We start from the raw sequence: 15870 nt of genomic DNA, 5'->3' as shown, positions 1-15870 counted from the left end.
TATATTGGGTGTGGGCGTTTGCACTTCCTTTTTGATTTTCTGAAAAATCTCCTCCTCTGGTTTTGGTTGCACTTCAGTCCCACGCTCCTGATCTTCGGGCACCCGGTACGGAGGAGGGAGGGCAGGTCTGAAGATCTCCTCGTGGTTCTGCTCCTGGGCCTGGCCTAACTGGCCATTAACAGGTCCAGGCAGCAGGCCGTGGAGGGGGTCGTTAGGGCCAACTGCCTGCCCCTCTTCTGCGGTTACGTTAGAGCCCGGGTGTCCTTGGAGAAGGAGCACGTGGTGTCCACCAACACACTGGAGTTGTTCAGGGAGAGGTGGGCGCCGCAGGGAGTGGAGTGCATTATTTCCCCCTTCAACTCTATTTTGATTTAGTCCCTACCCTCCCCTTCACTGTTTTGATCACACAGCATTTTCCTTTGATGTGAAGGGCAGTGCTTCTCACTGGCCACTCGGATATTTTCCTTTCGAGAGTTGGATTAGTGTGAGTGTATGTGTACATGTGCAAGGACTCTCCTCCTTGAAGGGGACTGTCCCTGGACATCGAGAGAGCTGAAGGAAGGAAGAAGAAAGAAGAGGAGGAGGCAGAAGCAGGAGGAGGTGAGAGCTTTTGAGTCTGGGGCCTACTTTTGGAGCTGCAGCCTGGGCCTCACCCAGGTCAAGGGAGTGTTGCTGCTGACCTGGGGCCCACTCCCACTGCTGGTCTCTGGGACCCCGCTCGAACCTGCCTCAGCTGTTGCTGCTTGGGGCCTGCCTCACTGCTGCTGCTTGGGACTTGCTTTGGGGCCCCTCCCAGGGCCTCCACCACTGCCGCTGTTATTAGAGGCCCACCTCCCCTGCTGCTGCCTGGGACTCGCCTTGGGGACCCTCCCCAACAAGCCTGCCTCCACTGCCGTTGTTGCCCGAGGCCGGCGTCCTCCACCGGTGCCTGGGATTTGCCTTGGGCCCCTCCCCACAACCTCCACCACTGCTGCTGCCTGGGACTTGCCTTGGGGACCCTCCCCAACAGGTCTGTCCCCACCGCTGCGACCGAGGGCCTACCTGGGACTCGCCAGAGGCCTGCCTCCACCACTGCTGTTGCCCGAGGCCGGTCTCCACCGTTGCTGCCTGGGACTCGCCTTGGGTGACTTGCCTTGGGCACCTCCTCAGAACCTCCGCCGCTGCTGCTGCCAGAGGCCCACGTCCACGGCTGCCGCCTGGGGCCTACCAATATCCAGCAACAGAGTATGGCGAGCCCAAAGGTCGCAGGGCCCAGCCGCGCCTACGCCGGGCTAGCCGCTGCCTTAGGCTCGGCTGTCGCAACCCCGGCTGCAACCGCAACCCCCTTCAGGCACCTAACTAAACGCCTGGGGGTCAAGGCCTATCCCCACCCCAATATGAACATCGAGGCCTGCAGCAAGGCCATGGCTAGTGTGGTTGCCGACTGACCATCGTCGCTGCAGCCCAGATATACGGGAAGGCCATCTTTTTCCAAAAGACCGAGCAGGCGGTCCACCTGGCCGTGGAGAGGGGGCTCACTGTGGGCGGGACACATTTGCCCGTCGACCCTCTGGAGGTTACGGCCCAGAGGGTTGTGATCTCCAACGTCCCGCCTTCATTGCCAGCGAGCTCCTTCTCACCACCCTGGGGGAAGATGTGGTCGGGTGTCCAACCGCTCCTGCTCGATCTTAAGGACCCCACCCTCCGACACATATACTCCTTCCAACGCCAGGTGTTCATTTGCCTGGCCCGGGAGGAGGTCACCGAGGGCTCTTTCACCCTCCACGAGGGCGCAGCCTACCGCGCCTTCTGGATGGCAGACGGCGTTCGGTGCCACCTATGCCGCGAGGTGGGGCACATAAGAAAAAACTGCCCGACCCAGAAGGCTGGCCAGCCAACACCAACACCAACGGCTGAGGGTGGCACCGCCGCACCCGAGGTCAATACCACAAGCCCCGGCACCGGGGGGCTAAGCCAGAGGCTTCCAATGCTTCAGCCTCTGGCAGGGAGGGGGTGAGCGCCCGGCCGGCCAGAAGGCGCCCAGGAAGACGTGACGCGTCAGGCCCGCCCATGGGGAGACCACCCTATCCCCTTCCCCAACACGTAGCCCACGACCTGCCCCACTCCGGCACGACAATGCCCCTGCGGCCATGCCAGCGACGCCTCGGCGCGGGAACCCTGACCCCCAAACCCGTACCTGATACTTGCCCCACTAACCCCACATCCACCCCCAACCCGATAGAGAAACCCCTGAGGCTTCATCGCCTGCCCCTGGCGCTGCAACACCTGGCCCCGGGGGGCCCCTTAGCCCGAGCCCCGCCCCACCCCACCCAGCCCAGCCACACCCTGGCACTAACCTGGGGGGAACCACTGCTGCCCCACCTCCTACAGCGACCGTGTCTCTGGACCCCGGAGGGAGAACTGGGCCCCTGCCCCGCCCCGCCTACCATCACCTGATAAACCAGGGGCGGGGCAGGGCAGGAACTGACACAGCTGACCCACCCCACCCTGGCCACACCCCTTGTCTTCCCCCAGCCAATCGTATTCCGGTAAAGGCTGGGGGGGGGGACCTCGGGCCCCATGACCACCAAGGCGGGCGGGGAGGGGAAGGCCCATAAATTCTCCCCTGTCTCTCTGGGACGTGTCGGCCCTTGGAGGGGGAGAGACACTCCAGCAGCGCGCCGGTGGCGCTGCCCCTCTCCAGGAGAAGAGCCTACGGTGCCTCTTGACCGTCCCGCACTACCTAAACCTCCAGGGGCTGCAGCAGGGCCTCCTGCTGCCTCAACTCCTCTGGCCCCTGGGGAGGACTTTAATAACCACATGGGCCGTGGTGCGGGTGACAACGGAGGACCCTCTGCTGGGTTGTCGAGCGGTGGAGGGGAGGAAGGTGTTATCCTCGCTCCTCCCTCCCAGACTGTTTTTCTGGGGGCCTTGGCCCTGGGGGATGACCTTTTCCTGGGGGGATGACCTTTTCCCTGAGGAGCCAGGTGTCCCGGAGTCGGGAGAAGAGCGAGGCCCTGAGCCTCTGCCGCCTGACGACCGAACTCGGGGCGTTCCAGGAAGGGGTGCGCCGAGGAAGGTACCGCCGGTGAGCCTGGGGGTGGGGTCGCCGGGGGTTTGAGGCCAGTTGGCGGCGCCGGACCAGCCCCCATCCTCTCGGTGGAGGAGGGGTCGGTGACTGAGGGCGACCTCCCGGAGGAGGGTTCAGGATCGGTGGCGGACACCGGGGACGACTGCAGCGACATTTGAGTCCCAGGTGCCCCCCACCGATCTCCCCCTCAACCCCCTCGAGGAACTCAGTTTGTCAACGAAACTTGGAGTCGCTGGGATAGAGCCCAACTGGCGCTCGACCGCTGGAGCTCATGCGAGAGAGCTTACTGGTCAGCCCACGCTGCTCGCCAGGCGCCTGGGCTCGACGTGAATGAGCGAAAGCAAGTCAGGAACTTCCTGGGGGCACTCCTTGTGAGGGCGAGGGGCTTCTGTGCCCCTCCCCCGTCCTCCCAGTAAACGTATATATCTGTTTTTAACTGTACTGGTGGTGGTTGCACAATGCTTCCGACATGGAGACAACTATAGCCAGCCTCAACATCAACGGCAGCAGGGAGTCACAGCGCAGATTCCAGACCCCCTCGGTCCTCCGGGACGGGAGGTATGCGGTGTGCTTCCTGCAAGAAACCCATACTAACCCGAGCAACGAAGCCACCTGGCTCCTGGAGTGGCAAGGGTGGGGGTCTACATGAGTCACCTCACCCGCCGATCTGGCGGGGTGGCTATCTTGTTGGCCCCGCATTTTCAGCCGGAGATCTTGGGGGTCAGGGAGCCCGTGCCAGGCCGTTTGCTTCACCTGACTGTTTGGCTGGGGGGGCGAGGTGCTTCACTTGGTGCACGTCTACGTTCCCCTGGCCGGGCAGAGGCAAGCGAGCGTCTTTGACGAGAACCAGTGCATCGCCCTCGGGGGAGATTTTAACTGCGTCCTCGAGGGCAGGGACCACGGCGGTGCCCGCATGGGTTGGGCGTCGGGGAGGAGGTTGGGGGACTTGGTCAAGTCCTTTGACCTGGTGGACGTCTGGTGGAATCTCCATCCCGACTCCATCGCCTTCACCTTCGTGAGGCCTGGGGTCGGAGCTTCCAGAATCGACCGCCTGTACGTTTCGCGGGTGTATGCCTCCTGTTTTCTGAGGGCCTCCACGCGGCAGGTGTTGTGCACGGACCATCACCTGGTGTGGGCGGAACTCCTTCCGTTCAAGTCCAAGGCTCGGCTCCGCGTACTAGCACTTTAACAACCTGCTGCTGGAGGACGAACGGTTCCGGGACTCGTTTTATCGTTTCTGGGCCGGCTGGAGAAGGAAGCGGGGAAGCTTCCCCTCCCTGAGGCTATGGTGTGACGTGGGCAAGGCTCACGTCCGCATCTTCTGTCAGGGGTACGGGAGGGGGGTCGACAAAGAGGCGGAAATCCAGGATCGGGGAGTTGCTCGACCTGGAGTCACGCCTCGGTCAGCCCGACGTGGACCCGGCCATGCGCGGGGCGTACGAAGAGAAGAAGGCCGCGCTCCGGGACCTGCAGCTCGTCAGGGCTTGGGGCGCGTACGTGAGGTCGCGGATCCAGCTCCTCCAGGACCTGGACCGTGGCTCCCCCTTCTACTCGCTGGAACAAAGGCGTGGCACCCGTCAGCAGCTCCTTGTGCTGCTGGCCGATGACGGGTCCCTCGTCTCGGATCCGGAGGGCATCAGGGCCCACGTTTGAAACTATTACACGGCTCTGTTCTCTCCAGATCCATCCAGCGAGGATGCTCGCAGAGTTCTGTGGGAGGACCTGCCGCAGCTCAGCCCGGAGGACGCTGGAAGGCTCGACGCTCCCGTCACCTTAAAAGGAGCTGACCGGCGCCCTCGACCGGCTCACGGGCAAAACCCCGGGGCTGGACGGGCTGACTGTGGAGTTCTTCAGGGCGTGCTGGGACGTCCTGGGAAGCGACTACACACTGGTCCTAGGGGAGTGTCTAAATGCCGGAGAGCTGCCGCTTTCTTGGCGCAGGGCGGTCATCGTCCTGCTGCCAAAGAAAGGAGACCTTCGTTCTTTAAAGAACTGGCGTCCGGTCTCCCTCCTCAGCACGGACTACAAAATCTTCGCCAGGGTGTTGTCTTCTCGCCTGGCTTCTGTGCTGGCCCACATGATTCACCTGGACCAGTCCTACACGGTCCCGGGCCGGAGGATACACGACAATGTCCATCTGGTCCGGGACCCGATTCATTTCTGTCGACGGGCTGGTCTGCCGAGCGCCTTCCTGTCTCTCGACCAGGAGAAGGCGTTCAACAGGGTCGATCACGAGTTGCCCGGATCCGACTTTTGTACGCCGCCGCAGAGTGTCTGGTTAAAGTTAACAAGTCCCTGACAGCGCTCTTCGCTTCGGGAGAGGAGTGCGTCAAGGCTTCCCCCTGTCCGGCCAGCTGTATTCCCTGTGCGTCGAGTCTTTTCTGCGCCTCTTGCGGAGGAGGTTGTCGGGGTTGGTTCTACGCGGCGCGTGCTCAGGGGTGGTCCTCTTGGCCTACGCTGACGACGTGCTCCTCACGTTCACCGACCCGGCTGACCTGGGGAGGATGCGCAAGTGCCAGGCTGTGTACTCGGCAGCGTCTTCCACCAGGATCAACTGGGCCAAATGTTCCCGACTACTGGTTGGTCCGTGGCGGGTGGACTCTCTGCTGGAGGAGTTACGGGGGTTCAGCTGGAGTACCACCCATCTCCTCTACCTGAGGGTCTACCTCAGCCCGGCTGAGGAATCCTGGCTGGCCAACTGGCAGGAGCTGGAGGCCAAAGTCTCGGCTCACCTAGGCCGCTGGACAGGACTGCTCTGAGTGCTACCTTACAGGAGAAGAGTGCTGATCATAAACCAGTTGGTGGCCGCCATGCTGTGGTACCAACTGGTCACTTTGGTCCCTCCTCCTGGCTTTGTCGCTGACATCCAGAGAACGTTGGTTGACTTCTTCTGGGACAAAAAGATGCACTGGGTTTCTGCACAGATTCTAAGTCTCCCTATTGAGGAGGGCAGTCAGTCGTTGGTGTGCGTCCGCACCCAGGTCGCGACGTTCCGCCTTCAGACCTTGCAGCGATACCTTTACGTCGAGCCTCCTCCTAGGTGGTGTGACCTGGCGACGTATTTTTACCGCCATGTGCGTAGCCTCAACTACGACACACAGCTCCTGTTCATCAACTGTGACGGTTTGGAGGTCGCCCTCAAGACGCTGCCTGTTTTTTACCAGGACCTGATCACTGTTTGGAACATGTTCGAATCGCACCGTGCCTACCCTCCGGCAGGAGTAGCGGCTGTCGTCAGGGAGCCATTGCTCAGGAATCCGCACCTCCGTACTCGCGGGTTCGAGTGGCTGTCGGAGGGGAGGGCCGTGGTGGTGAGGGTGACCAGAGTCAGGGACATGCCTGGGTGCCGAGGGCCTGGGCTGGACGCTGCCACAGGACATAACGAGCAGGGTAGCAGTAGACGTCCGGTACGTGGCCACCACCATCTGACGCCTTAAAACAGCGGTGCTCAGACCCGACGTAGTGCACCAGTTGGAGGACGCTCAGGTGTGCGGTGGGATCCCATCCACGCTCACCCTAGCCCGGACGGAATTTCACATGGCCCCAAGGTCCCATACTTCCCATGGGAGCCTGTGCCCCACAATCTGAGCCGCCTCCGGAATTTTAATTTTGTTCCCTTTCAGGGGGTAAAAAGGTGGGCCCTGTATAGACTGCTGCTGCACACCGTCCACCTCTTCTTCCTCATCCACCGTCCGGACACGCCTTGGCGTGCCCATTTGCCACCGTGTGGTGGTGTTTTAAAAAATTCTCAAGGTCAGGTTCGTAGGAGAGTAGTCTGACACAGAACAAACGACCAAGAGGCGAGTCTGCTAGAATATGAGCATTTTATTCCCCGCAGCGTCGCCACAACCAGGTCTCATACTTACAACGGGTCTGGCTTATACTCACTCTACATGTTACCGGAACTGGGAGCCGTCAGTTCTCGTAGAGCGGTTGCCAACAACCCACGCTCGGCGGTTAAACGTAACCCCGGAGCAGACTCCCGGGTCTGGCTTATACTCACTCTACATGTTACCGGAACTGGGAGCCGTCAGTTCTCGTAGAGCGGTTGCCAACAACCCACGCTCGGCGGTTAAACGTAACCCCGGAGCAGACTCACCGAACTGGAGACTTTTTCAGCTGATATACTCTTTTCCAGATATAAACATTCATGTGAACAGCAGAGCAAGGCTAAAAAACACATTCCATTCTGGTTACATACAGATAAGAAGATTCACACGGGGAGGTGTGTAATAAGATTCACACGGGACTAAGCAACACCTCCATTCCGGTTAGATTCACACATGTATTGGGACATAATTTTTAACCGTTTCACCACAGGTGGGGATCCCCAGTGGAGGGCTCTCTACGCTGGAGTCCTGCCCCTTTCTCTCGGGGATCTGGGATGGAGGGTGCTGCATGCAGCGGTCCCCTGCAACCGCAGATTGCGGTGGTTCACTGACTCCCAGCCCAACTGCTTGTTCTGTGGCGTTGTGGAGTCTGTGGACCACGTGTATATTGGGTGTGGGCGTTTGCACTCCCTTTTTGATTTTCTGAAAAACCTCCTCCTCTGCTTTTGGTTGCACTTCAGTCCCACGTTCCTGATCTTCGGGCACCCGGTACAGAGGAGGGAGGGCAGGTCTGAAGACCTCCTCGTGGGTCTGCTCCTGGGCCTGGCCAAACTGGCCATCAACAGGTCCAGGCAGCGGGCCGTGGAGGGGGTCGTTAGGACCGACTGCCTGCCCCTCTTCCGCGGTTACGTTAGAGCCCGGGTGTCCTTGGAGAAGGAGCACCCAGTCTCCAATACCCTTGAGCTGTTCAGGGAGAGGTGGGCGCCGCAGGGAGTGGAGTGCATCATTTCTCCCTCCAACTCTATTTTGATTTAGTCCCTACCCTCCCCTTCACTGTTTTGATCACACAGCACTGTCCTTTGATGTGAAGGGCAGTGTTTGTCACTGGCCACCCGGGTGTTTTCCTATCTTCCTGGTGGTGGAAATTGAATAAAGATTCGTGCACTATGTCTCACACCTGCACACACACCATGGGTGCTGGGGATAAAATAAGCACTACTGCACTTAGGTGGTAGTGTGGGGGTTAAAATTAAAAAAAAAATAAAAAAAAGGAAAAAAAAATAAATAGGGAAAGAAAAAAAAAGAGAAGCGTTAAGCATTACCGCAGTTAAGCGGTAGTGTGGGGGTTAATAAAAAAAATGAAAAAAAAACAAACAAGAGATCTGCGCCTGGGCCTGGCCAAACTGGCCATAAACAGGTCCAGGCAGCAGGCCATGGAGGGGGTCATTAGGGCTGACTGCCTGCCCCTCTTCCGTGGTTGCGTTAGAGCCCGGGTGTCTCTGGAGAAGGAGCACCCAGTCTCCAATACCCTTGAGCTGTTCAGGGAGAGGTGGGCACCGCAGGGAGTGGAGTGCATTATTTCCCCCTCCAACTCTATTTTGATTTAATCCCTGCACCCCCCCCCCCCCCCCCCGTCACTGTTTGACCATACAGCATTGCCCTTTGATGTGAAGGGCAGTGCTTGTCACTGGCCACTCGGGTGTTTCCTTTCTTCCTGGGTGGTGGACACTGAATAAAGATTTATATACCTGTTGTCTTTCACTGTGTCTCACACCTGCACACACACACACCATGGGTGCTGGGTAAAATAAAAACTAAATAAATAAACAAGAGATTCAGAATCTCTTAACTTCAGGTGGATAATTCTGAACTGGTTGGCCATAGTCAGATTACTGTGCACACATAAATAAGGGGTAACTTGGTGTCAGGATACTAGCCTCTGTGCAGTTATTTCATATACAGACTTTCATTATTTTGTATATTAAATATGGAAGTTTTGGAGATCAGGGATGAGGGAATGGTATAGGGTGTGATGGTGGGGGAGGGGAGGTTGGAAGAGTGGTTGCTACAGTTACATGATGTCGTGTAATCATAGAATTGTTGCAGTGCAGGAAGAGGCCATTCAGGCCACTTTGTCTATATCAGATATTCAAATGAACACTTCACTTTATGCCATTCATCTGTCTGTGCACTGTAATCCTGTATTACATGCCACAACACTCTGCAGCACCCAGGAACTACGAGCAGCAGAATAAAAATACCTATGCAGCATATTCAAGAAGAATGGGTACCTGAATTAATATAGTCCACCGATTCAGAAACAACAAACCCAAACAAGCAGAACGACATGCCCAGAAACGCGAGCCACATTACCATACATTAAAAGATATCTCTGAAATGATTACCAGACTACTCCAACCCTTTGGCATCATCATAGCCACAAACCTACCAAGACACTTAAACAGCAGCTGATGAATCTAAAAGGACTCAATACCAACAACCAGTAAAACAACTATCATTTACAAAATACCATGCAAGGACTATAACAAAGACTACATAGGACACACAGGCAGAATACTAGCCACCAGGATACACGAACACCAACTAGCTACCAAATGACATGATCCACTATCACTAGCATCTTTACATACAGACGAAGAAGGACACTACTTTGACTGGGTCAACACATCCATCCTAGGACAGGCTAAACAGAGACACGCACAGGAATTCCTAGAGGCTTGGCATTCAAACGGGAGCTCCATCAATAAACATATCAATTTGGAGCCCATTCACCAACCTGAGAAAAAGCACCAGAAAGGATATTACCCACCTTAAAGAGGCCAAGTCACAAACAGAAAGTGGGACATAACACCAGTTCTTCATCGATGATGTTACCTAGCATGGTGATGAGATGTCTGAAACCAAGTCTTCCAGCTCAGTGAGCAAACTTACAACCTGAGCTACAAATCTTCTCAAAAATCGTAATCCTGTATATTCGGTTTTTCAGATAACCACTTTATTCCCTGTTGGATGCTTCAATTTAATCTATGACCACTCCTCTCTCTAGCAGTACATTCTAAACCTTAACCACTCACAGCACGAATAATTTTTTCTCATAACATTTTTACTTCTTTTTTCAATCACTTTATATTAGTGTCATCTAATTCTTAAACTTTTCACCTCCAAAAGAACATTTGTAAATTCTTCATCTTGACTTTATAACTTGGATTCCTGAAATAATTCTTATGAATCTTCTGCACTCTCTCAAATGCCTTTACATCCCTCTGAAAGAGTGGCACCCAAGACTGGATGCAATACTCCAGCTGAGGTCTAACTAGTGTCTTATATAAATTCAACGTAATCTCCTTGCTCTTGTGTTCTATGCAACTTATTGCTACATCAAAAATCATCATGTTGTTTTAGCCTGTTCTCTGTAAAATTTATATTGTAGGACATTACAAATCATTTTCACAAATTAAGCTAATAAAAATAAAATTAATAAATCAAATAAAATATATCTTCAGCATTTACAAATTGTACAAATTATCACAACTTCAATATTTAGCCCAATGTTTCAGATCTGTAATCTCTCATTAGACCTTCAGCGTTAAATGTACAATAATTTGAATGTAATTTCTTTGATAAATTGAAAATGCAATTAGTCAAATAGCCAGGGGACTGCCCACAAATTCATGCTAAATGGAGCTTCAAGTGAGCCGAGGACACCCATATGTAACTTGCTTTGCCTGCAAAAAAAATTTAAAAGTAGTATGTCTTTATTTTTCAAATTGTCAATACATTACAGTGGCCTGACCTTGTGCAGGAAAACAAATTTAAAAGCACTGGAAACTCTGGAAAAATCAATAATATTTAATCTGCTTTGTGTGCTGTGTTCTGCTACATTGTCCACACATTCAAGCATATTCTCGAGCTTTTGTGATGCAGTGCGGAATCCTGGAGGACCTCAGCAGCCTTTATTTGCTTAGCTGTGGAAACAGGTGACTTCTCATTAGATTCTTCAGAGTCATCAAGATGATAATCTTCCTTTTCTTCTGTTGATCCATTTTGATCACTTTCCTGAGCCTTGTTTCAGAAGTGCTGGAGAGCATCTATGCACCTCTGAATGTGGGTAGTGTTTTGACATTTGCAAAACAGCGTGGCTTCTTGGACATTCCTATGAGCAACCGCTTTTCAGTGCCATCCTGCAATGGCAGGTTCTTTGCTTTACTTTCTGCCATTAAATATTTCATCTTTAAGCATTAAAGGGTGATCTAGCAAAAAACAGTAAACCAGTCCGTTTTCATTGACATTAAAAGTGTTCCTTGCGCACAGTCATTTGGGATGTGGGTGAGACCATTCTGTGGCCGTCATTGCAGGCTCCATTTAGGATGAATTTGTGGGTAGTCCCCTGGCTATTTGACTAATTGCATTTTCAATTTACCAAAGAAATTACATTCAAATTATTAACCAATAAAGCACAACCTGCATTTATATTGTACATTTAACACTGAAAGTCTAATGATGTTGTGCTCTAGCATGGCCTAACTCCACTGATTCAAGCGATAATCATGCACGAGTTTGGCTAATCCAGAGTTATCAGTCCAGAACTTTGGTTCATCACAGACATCCTTCTATTACATTCCCCGTTCTGTCCATAGGACAGCTGAAACTCCAATTCAGGTTATTCAGACTTGACTCATATTTTCACTGTATTTTAATGTCATTATTGGATCTATTTCAAAATGCTTAAACAACCTTGTCTAAATACATGAAATTTTAAATTAAATGTTAATGTCAATGACATTTCATAAAACAATTTAAACTCACTTTTTATCACTAAAAATGCTCAAACCACTGAATAGTTTCCTTTTGCTTGTGCAACATACTCATATTCTTCTTTGGAGACTTTAGAACAATAGACAAAAGTAGCCAAACATAACATAATCCTCGATAATTTAAATCCCCATCTATACTAAGCACCTGCAAAAGCTGAAGTATTAGCGACACCAACCCTGATAGAGATATACCACATCCACATGACTTAGCGTAACCAAGTGGGCTGACCTGCTCTCTGAATCTTTATTCTTAAAAGGACCTCAATTAGATGCTGACAAGAAATAATGTAGGGATCAAGTTAAACCAGGTGTAAAAAGTGAGTGAAGCATCCCAAACTCCTCTTTCTCAATAGGACTGTGAAAGTTCTACAATGTGTTTTCAGAGAAGATGATTTAAGTACAATAGAGGCTGAATTCTTCAGTGCAAAATATTGTGCCCAAATTGTTCTTTCCAAACTCTTTCCACTCGCTTAGAGAAGCTTACTCAACATTTAAACACCCTTATTACTTGCCCTTCGCTACGTTCCAATGTATTGATTTACAGGCAGTTACATCAGCACTTTTCTAAACGCCACTAACCTTGACTCTTCAAAGCATTCGGCACGAATCTCAGTCGCTTCCTCCACGGCACTTACTCGGCAGGAGCAGGCGTCAGATTTACCTGGTTGCTGGAGGTGAAACAGGGATAAATGCCCCCGCCCTGCCTTCTCGTCCCAATCTGCCGGACACGTTTCGAGTTGCACTAGTACTGACTCAGGTGCTCCTCGGCAGGGGCGCGCGACTGTCACAGGGTTCTAGCCACGCGCGCCGAGCAGCAACAAGGGCGACTGTCACAGGGTTCGAGCTACGCGCTCCCAATAGTATCAAGGGCAACTGTCACAGAGTTCGAGCCACGCGCTCCCAATAGTAACAAGGGCAACTGTCACAGGGTTCTAGCCACGCGCTCCCAGTAGCAACAAGGCGATTGTCACAGGGTTCTAGCGGAGGCGGGAGGAGGTTGTCTGGAGCGCGTCACCGAGTGGCCGTGCGAGAGCGAGCAGACAGCCCGTCGCCACAGCTCACTGACTGAGCGCGCGTGCCCGTCAGCACGGAGCAGGCGCGCCCCCTGGCCACATATGAGCAGCTGCTCGAAGCTGACGGATTGGGACGTACGGTTAGACCATTCCCTTCACTTGGATCTATTTTCCTGAGTTATGAGTGAGCTTCACTTTCTTGCATGTACACACAAACATACAACGTGGTCCGCGCACAACTTTTATTCTCAGTTTGTCAAGATCCTTGTTCCAACCTCCCCCCTTTATTGAAGTTTCCTCAAGCTAAGGGGGAGCTCTTAACCTCCTACGCAATTCACGAAGAGCTCTTGACACGCGAAAGGAAGTCTTTACAGTGTTTCGCACCTCTAAGTGATAGTTCTGCACACAGCATTCTTTCAGTTGTAAAATAGACAAAAACATTGAAAATGTTGAACACTCAAGAAATTCAAACGGAGCAATCCGCATCTGTAAAAGACGTTTGGTATGTGTAATATTTATTTGGGTCAGAACAATTGTAGTGCAGGAAACAAAGACGACGACTTTAAAGCTTAAGTTTGAGGTGATTAAAGATTGGAAATGATAGTACAGTTCTTGATTTTCTAAGTAAATACGGCCTTATGGAGATTGCCACTATTGGTACCTCGCAGTGTCTACCATTTCTGCCCATGTTTGGCCACACCACTTTCGAGTTTTTACAGAAGCGACACTTGTATGAGACAGTTTGAGCCCAAAGGGTGAACTGACATTATGCCAATTAGGCTCTAAAGAATGGTGATGGTCTTGTGACGGTCGATGAGCCAGAGACTCTGGGTTCCATTCCCACCGATCCCAGAGGTGTGTCATAGCATGCCTGAACGGATTTATTTAAAATAATTGTATATGACTGTTCCTGGGAGGAGCTAACTAGCTCAGCATTTGTTGAGAATGTTTTACTAGCTTCAAATTGGACTTACTCATAGGTTGAGCCTAATATTTCACAAGAGATCACCTTGTATTTCAGATGTAATGTAACGATTAAGTAATACAAAACAAACCAATACACTGTTTCACAAGAATTACTCTTTCTTCAATCTGAAACGATTGTTGTGGGCACCTTCCTCGTCATGAACTCAGTAGCTTGGACTAGCCCTATTGAAGAGGGTTGGGGCAATGAAGCTACTGAGTAGAGAAGCTTTAATATGTGCCAATAGTGGTCGCCTGAAGACTTAACTGCCTATTATAATATACTGGCAGTGGTTGATATCACTGTCTCACATAATGATAGCAGCAAGTGAGCACAACCTGGAGAAAACTTCAGATTTGAAACGGCACAGCCATTGAAGGAGAATAAAGAAGGCAAACTCCTCTCAGGAAACTAAGTCTATTTTTAAATAACAGAAGCTTAAAGGACGCAGATTCTGCCAGATTGTGTGAATGGAGCAGAAAATGTGTTGCTGGAAAAGCGCAGCACGTCAGACAGCATCCAAGGAGCAGGAGAATCGACGTTTCGGGCATGAGCCCTTCTTTAGGAATGAGGAGAGCTCCTCATTCCTGACTCTCCTCATTCCTGAAGAACGGCTCATGCCTGAAATGTCGATTCTCCTGCTCCTTGGATGCTGCCTGACCTGCTGCGCTTTTCCAGCAACATATTTTCAGCTCTGATCTCCAGCATCTGCAGTCCTCACTTTCTCCTGTGTGAATGGAGCAGCCAGCAATTAAAAGAGCAGCAGCACTGATACCAAGACCAATGCTGTTAGTAAAAGCTTAAAACAGATAAAAATGGAGAAAATAGTAAAAACAAAGCTTGAGTAGACCACGGAAAGTCTTAGAATTACAAGGGAAAATATCCAAATCATAAAACCAGGAGTTGTAGTAGTTGATATCAGACACCTGATGTAAATTAAATCCATTAGTAGAATTGTGAACATTTTATATTTAAGGAGAACAACTAGCCTAAGCAACTAAAAGGAGTCTTAAAATACTATATTAAGCTGTTACAGTTGTTTTAAAATATCAGTGAAAGCTGCAAGAAAAATCTTTATAAAGGACACTCATCAAGAATATTGGGAAAACCACAGCATAAATTGACTAATGAACATGGAAAAATTGAAGGCAGAAGAGGAAAAATCAACTGAAAGTACTTCTTAGTGAAGCTTTTTTCCAATGCAAAATAGTACACTACTTGAGGCTGACAAGAAGGATGAGTTCCTTTGCCTTTCTCTCCTTGAACTGAACTAGTTTTAAGAGGACTCCATCCTCCTCCCTGGACTTCCTCATCAGCTAGTGCCAGGTTGGTATATGTTATGCCTTTCAGTAATGGTACTGTCTTCTGATAGCCAAGTCAATCAGCTGTAGCCTCTTCAGAAATAGATGGTGAAAGTGAAATCACAGCTGGCTCGATCTATCTGGACCGGTTTGAATCTTACAGCATCTGCTGAATCTTAGTTTGAATGTCACAGAGAATCATGTTTGGAATGTTGCCTTTGATTTGGGGCATGGGCACAGTGTCAGTTGCAGCCTTCTCCATTAAGGCAGGGATAGGCTTCATCCTATGATCAATCTTCCAACTAAGAGCATCAGCATTCACATTACTTTTGCCTGACCTGTCCTGAATCTGGCATTGTAACTGCATGAGTTCAGTGGTCCTTTGGGTCTGTGATGCTCCAAGCCTGGCAGACATTTGATATTATGTTGCTGGAAAAGCGCAGCAGGTCAGGCAGCATCCAAGGAGCAGGATAATTGACATTTCGGGCATGAGCCCTTCTTCGTGAGCCCTGAAGAAGGGCTCATGCCTGAAACGTCGATTTTCCTGCTCCTTGGATGCTGCCTGACCTGCTGCGCTTTTCCAGCAACACATTTTCAGCTCTGATGTCCAGCATGTGCATCCTCACTTCCTCCTCGAAGACATTTGATATTATCTGAGTAGAGTCATAGAGATGTACAGCATGGAAACAGACCCTTCGGTCCAACCCGTCCATGCCGACCAGATATCCCAAACAAATCTAGTCCCACTTGCCAGCACCCAGCCCATATCCCTCCAAACCCACCCCATTCAAATACCCATTCAAAAGCCTTTTAAATGTCACAATTGTACCAGCCTCTACCACTTCCTCTGGCAGCTC

At 51.5% G+C, this 15870-nt stretch overlaps 1 protein-coding gene across 5 annotated transcripts in view; it reads right to left on the bottom strand.

Annotated features, from left to right (window-relative positions):
• pparg (peroxisome proliferator-activated receptor gamma) overlaps positions 1 to 12753 on the bottom strand; it is a 158709-nt gene extending 145956 nt beyond the window's left edge. For all 5 annotated transcript variants that reach the window (XM_087994252.1, XM_043707949.2, XM_043707950.2 and 2 more), the window contains exon 1: positions 12315 to 12753. The gene's annotated coding sequence lies outside the window, so the exon portion shown is untranslated. The remainder of the gene's footprint in view (positions 1 to 12314) is intronic.
• Between the last annotated feature and the right edge of the window lie 3117 nt (positions 12754 to 15870).

The sequence above is a fragment of the Chiloscyllium plagiosum genome, unplaced genomic scaffold, assembly GCF_037043375.1.
Source record: "Chiloscyllium plagiosum isolate Xiang-an unplaced genomic scaffold, Cpla_swu_hap1 HiC_scaffold_14, whole genome shotgun sequence".
NCBI lineage: Eukaryota > Metazoa > Chordata > Chondrichthyes > Orectolobiformes > Hemiscylliidae > Chiloscyllium > Chiloscyllium plagiosum.
The sequence above is the reverse complement of the archived record's forward strand: the minus strand, read 5'-3'. Positions and strand labels throughout refer to the sequence as shown.